This window comes from Sapajus apella, unplaced genomic scaffold (genome assembly GCF_009761245.1).
Source record: "Sapajus apella isolate SASKATOON/1434 unplaced genomic scaffold, GSC_monkey_1.0 scaffold54, whole genome shotgun sequence".
Taxonomy (NCBI): domain Eukaryota; kingdom Metazoa; phylum Chordata; class Mammalia; order Primates; family Cebidae; genus Sapajus; species Sapajus apella.
In genome coordinates this window covers 9,164,995-9,170,994 of record NW_022436994.1, presented here as the reverse complement: position 1 = coordinate 9,170,994, position 6,000 = coordinate 9,164,995, and positions in this window count along the sequence as shown.

The following is a 6,000-nucleotide window of genomic DNA, read 5'->3' as shown; positions in this document are numbered from 1 at the left end:
AACGGACGTGTAATGGAGAGGCTCATTACCCAGATTCCTTTCCCAGGAAATGCATATTGATTATGGCCCTGGAAAGGGAATGCGACCCTTATGGAGGGCCTGTAAATGGACGCATGAGGGGCGTCTATCTCTGTGGTTGAGATGAGGATGTAAAAGCCTTTCTTCTCCCACTGCTCCTCCAGGCCTGCGTGGAGGCCCCTCCTCTTGGTGGTCAGGCTGGTTGTCCTGTGTCAGATCCTGTTCCCACTGTCGCTGTGAGCCCAATATGTTCTTGCTGATAATCATAAGTTTATGTTTAACCTCTATTCTTGCTAAGGTGTATGGTTTCTATGCTGACACACAGAAAGTTATCTTAACATTGTTCTGCTTTTATAATACCACGTTGTGATTTTTGTGCACCAGTTTTTGCAAATGTATTCTTTTTGTATAATTATCACTGAAACTTTGTGTAACCTCACTCCTCCTCCCCTATTGAAAGAGCATAATAAAAAATTGAGGTTTTCAGGGGAATGTCAGACATCCGTGGAGCAGCTTTATGTGGTGTCTCCCCTGGGCCCAGCTTTAAGGAAAACCTTTTCCTTGTCTCTCTTTCTTTTTCACTGACCACTCGATCACTTTGAGAGATCTTAAACCCACATTGATATAGTGGGAGCTGGTCTCTCCAATAAAACAAACCCCAACTTAGGGAAATTATGCAAAGTACCTGACCAATACTTCTCTAAACTTTCAAGGCCACATGAAACAAGGAAAAGTCTGAGAAACCAGTACAGCCAGGAGGAACCTAAAGCCACATGGTGACTAAATGTAATACAGGGTCCTGAATGGGATCCTAGTTTAGAGAAAGGATAGTGGATAAAAACTAAGGAAGTCCAAAAAAAAAAACACAGGCTTCAGTTAATAATAATGTATCAACATTGATTAACTAGTTGAACCATAGCAATATAAGATGTGGATACAATACATATTATGCTACACCTAATATAAATATTATATATAATAGTGGAAACTGGGTAATAGGGTATATGAGAACTTTCTGTATTATCACAATTTTTTGTAAATCTAACACTATTCTACTGTAAGAAGTTGATTAAAAAATGTCTGTTTATCTTAGTAAAATGTCTCCAAAAATTAAAAAGATTCCTTAAATTAGGCCGGGTGCAGTGGCTTGCACCTGAAATCCCAGCACTTTGGGAGGCTGAGGCATGCTGATAACCTGAGGTCGGGAGTTCAAGACCAGCCTGACACACATGGAGAAACCCCGTCTCTATTAAAATACAAAATTAAAGATTTAAACATAAGACTAAACACCATAAAAACCCTAGAAGAAAACCTAGGGAACTACCAATCAGGACATAGGCATAGGCAAAGACTTTATGACTAAAACACCAAAGCAATGACAACAAAAGCCAAAATAGACAAACGGGATTGAATTAAACTTAAGAGATTCTGCACAGCCAAAGAAACTATCATTAGAGTGGACCGGCAACCAAAAGAATGGGAAAAAATTTTTGCAATCTGCTCATCTGACAAAGGGCTAATATCCAGGAGCTAGGAAGAACTTAAACAAATTGACAAGAAAAAAACAAACAACCCCATCAAAAAGTGGGCAAAGGATATGAACAGATACTTTTCTAAAGAAGACACTTATGCAGCCAAGAAACAGGAAAAAAAGCTTGTCATCACGAGTCAATAGAGAAATGCAAATTAAAACCACATTGAGATATCTTCTCACGCCAGTTAGAATGGCAATCATTAAAATCAGGAGACAACAGATGCTGGAAAGGATGTGCAGAAATAGGAACACTTTTACACTGTTAGTGGGAGTGTGAATTAGTTCAACCCTTGTGGAAGACAGTGTGGTAATTCTTCAAGGATCTAGAACTAGAAATACCATTTGACCCAGCAATCCCATTACTGGTTATATACCCAAAGGTTTATAAATCATTCTACTATAAAGACACATGCACACATATGTTTATTGTGGCACTGTGCACAATAGCAAAGACTTGGAACCAACCCAAATGCTCATCAGTGATAGACTGGAAAAAGAAAATGTGGCACATATACACCATGGAATACTATACAGCCATGAAAAAAGATGAGTTCATGTCCTTTGCAGGGACATGGATGAAGGTGGAAACCATCATTCTCAGCAAACTGACACAAGAATAGAATACCAAACACCGCATGTTCTCACTCATAAGTGGTTGTTGAACAATGAGAACACATGGACACAGGGAGGGGAACATCACACACAGGGCCCTGTTGGAGGGTGAGGGAGCTAGGGGAGGGATAGCAGAGGGTGAGGGTGACTGAGGAGGGATAACATTAGGAGAAATACCTAATGTGGATGACGGGGGGATGGATGCAGCAAGCCACCATGGCATGCGTATACCTATGTAACAAACCTGCACGCTTTGCACATGTACCCCAGAACTTAAAGTATAATTTAAAAAAAATTAGCCAGGCATGGTGGTGCATCTCTGTAATCCCAGCTACTTAGGAGGCTGAGGCTGGAGAATCGCTTGAACTCTGGAGGTGGATGTGAGACGAGATTGCACCATTGCACACCAGCCTGGGCAACAATAGCAAAATTGCACCTCAAAAAAACATATAAAAAGATTCCTTAAATTAATCAAGTAATTCATACCTGTTATGCAATCTTAATATTCTATGTTTCACTTAATAAAGGGAAAAATATACTTATTTATGCATAAAACCAAAATTTTATCACATATTTGCTCTTTTAACTTACTATTTTTACTTAATAAATTAAAATCAGACCGGGCACGGTGGCTCATGCCTGTAATCCTAGGACTTTGGGAGGCCAAGGTGGGTGGATCACGAGCTCAGGAGTTCAAGACCAGCCTAACCAAGATGGTAAAACGCCGTCTCTACTAAAAATACAAAAAAAAAAAAATAATAATTAGCTGGTGGTGGTGGTGGGCACCAGTAATCCCAGCTACTTGGGAGGCTGAGGCAGAGAATTGCTTGAACCCAGGAGGCAGAGTTTGCAGTGAGCCAAGAGTACGCCACTGCACTCCAGCCTGGGAGAGAGAGTGAGACTCTATTTAAAAAAAAAATCAAATGACTTTTTGCAAACTCCAAATGATTTCCTGGCTACAGAGGAGTTTTATACTCTTGTTTTATAAATGAAAATGATGTATCCCTCAGGATAATTTTTACTGCTAGGGATTAAGGTAGAATAAACTTAAACGGGTTTAAAAGGGACCCAAATTAATAAGTGCTTTCTCTCTGTGAATATTTATAGTCTCCTGTTTGTACTTTGGCATGTGTGAGGAAATGTTTGTTTTCTTGATTAAATACTTAGCTAGGGCATTTTGGAACAATTGAACATCTGGATAAAAGTATGTTTATTCTGATCTCTTTGAGGGTATGTTACTATTTTACCACTTAATAACTTTGGGTACCATGCCTTTAAAGTGTTTTGTGTTCAAAAATTAGAAAAATGAAGAGTGATTTAGCTAGCTAATTTTTGATTCCTTCAATTTCTTTTATGTTATTAAGTAATTCTAGATTTGCCCAATTCTATTGATAAAAAATGGGATGTTTAAAACTAAAGGATTTTTGTTTGGTTTTTATATGAATTTTTAAAGTATGAAAATAACAGAAAAGTCAGAACAGAAAAGCACATTGAGGTTTTAACGTATTAATTTTGTGCACATTTTATTTCAAATGTGAATATTCAGCAGGGTTTCAATGTATGATTTTTGCTTTTTAATTAGAAAATTAAAACTCAAAACAGATGCTTAGCACTCTGAAAATAAGTGCCTGCCATGCTGAAGGGTGACAAGATGACACCAACAACCTCTTTTTAAAAACAGCTGTCATCTTTCTTCCAGTTATTTCTGATTTTAGTATGGTTTCTCAAAAATGCTGCGAGGTTCTCTAATTCATGGAAAGAAGAGCAGTTTATTATCTTTTTTAAAAAACTTCTGTATTTCTTTTTTTTTTTTTAATATTAGCATCTGCTTTTGTTTCTCTATAGGTTTTCTGTTTTCTTAAATCCTAAGTTCCTTTCTGAGTTTTCTTCTCCTTCAACATCAGAGTCAGAGAATTTTCATGAAAAGCTGTCTTGTCTGATGCCTTAGGGAAAATCACTGGTCAGGATCTTCTTCACATCGATTCTGCTATATTCAAGAAAAGCATCTTCAGGAATAGCATGCAGAGCAGTTTCATGACAGGACATTCAAACGTGCAAATAGATTGATTTTCTCCACCTGTGTTGAAATGTTTAAGGTGATGCCCCTGGAGTACCTGAGATGTGCTTGGCCCTATTCGGGATGCTTTGCCAGAATTCATTCATTTAACCTTCGCAGCAATCTTGAGAGACATCACCTTATTCAATTTTAAAGCAGTGGAAATGGGCCCACAGGGGTGCCCTGGGTGGGACTCTCGTACACAGAAATCTCTGCACTTGAAGATGTACAACACTTAAAATCTACTCATGGTGCATCTGCCTCCTCTATGCATAGGCAGTGGCAAGTATAAAATATACCCATCGCATATTTTTAAAAATGCAACTTTAGCTGTGATATTGACACACCAGTTTTTTTTTTCACCAAACACTATGGCGTCCTAATGTTCTCACTATCCTTGTCTGCTATATCAGACTACTGTGTGCCCACCACTTTGCTCCACCCATCCTGCCATGTACCATCTCTTCTTGGAAAGATGACATCTCATCTTTTGTCTACGTCAATAACCCTTACATCTGCTCCTACCCCACTACCAAAGAAAAAAAAAAAAAAAAAAAAAGAAAGAAAGAAAAAAGAAAAAAGAAAGTATCCTGGTTGTAGTTTTGAGGGAAAGGACTCTTTCTCTCAAAACAGTGAAGATGTGGTCCGAGGAGGAGAAGAAGAACCCCGTCTCTTTCCTCTTTTCCCTCCTGTTGCTTGGGCTCAGATGAGGGCACAGTCATGAAGGTACCCAGGAGAGCAGTGCAACGAACACCCCAGATTTCTGACAGGAGGAATGAGGACGTCAGAGAACTAAAAAGTGCTGGCAAGATGGTGGCGAGGAAGGAGCTCAGGGCATGGGCCATCATCATGTCTATGAACTTCTGAGCCCATCCCTATGCTGCACGAGCATGGATCTGATCCTTGTCGGCATACCCAAATTGTGACAACTCTACTATCAGACAGGTGCTCAAATCTGAGACAAACTGCTGGGCCACTGGAACACACGGGACAGCTAAATGGCATTGCTGGGGTTTTGAGGCAGAACGTCCCCCAGGCCCGTAGCTAGCGGAACAATTGGAACTGATGCCCAAACCTAACTAAGTAGATTGCCTGCTAAAACAAAACATTAACAATCTTCATAGAATTTACATAAGATGTAGAGTTACATAAGATAGAATTCAAAACATATAGTTTATAATTCAATATGACTCTCATACAAAGAGCCAGAACAATCTCAACACTCACAGAAAAAAAAAAAAAAAATGAGCAACAGAAGCCAGTGCTGAGATTACGGGGACGTAGAAAGCATTGAATTTTATTTGTTTAATTCAGTTAGACTGCCTTTGCTTTCTAATAGGAGAGCTTAATGCATTTACACTGTTGTGAGTACTTATATTTTTGGACTTAGTTTTAACCATATTATTTTTGGTAGCCTCTTTTCTTATTTCTTTTTTCCTCCCTCCTGACACCATTGGATTAATCACATTTATTTCACTCATTGTCCCCTCCTGTTCATGTGGAATTTTCTTTCTGATTCTGTTATTTTAGTGGCTGCATTAATTTTTAGCATGCGTAAGCAACATAAAGTATAAGGTTAAGAGATAGCCCTGTGTTTCTTCTCTGGTCCCACCCTCCCAAATTCCATGTCAACGTTGCGTGCTTATATTTTATCTATCATTTCTATGTGTTTGAAACAGGAGGAGAGTTTCAGTTCAGGCACAGAAATATAGACTTAGGGTCAATATGGAAGGTGAAACTGACACAGAAAATCAACAAATTAATGAATTGAACAAGTAAA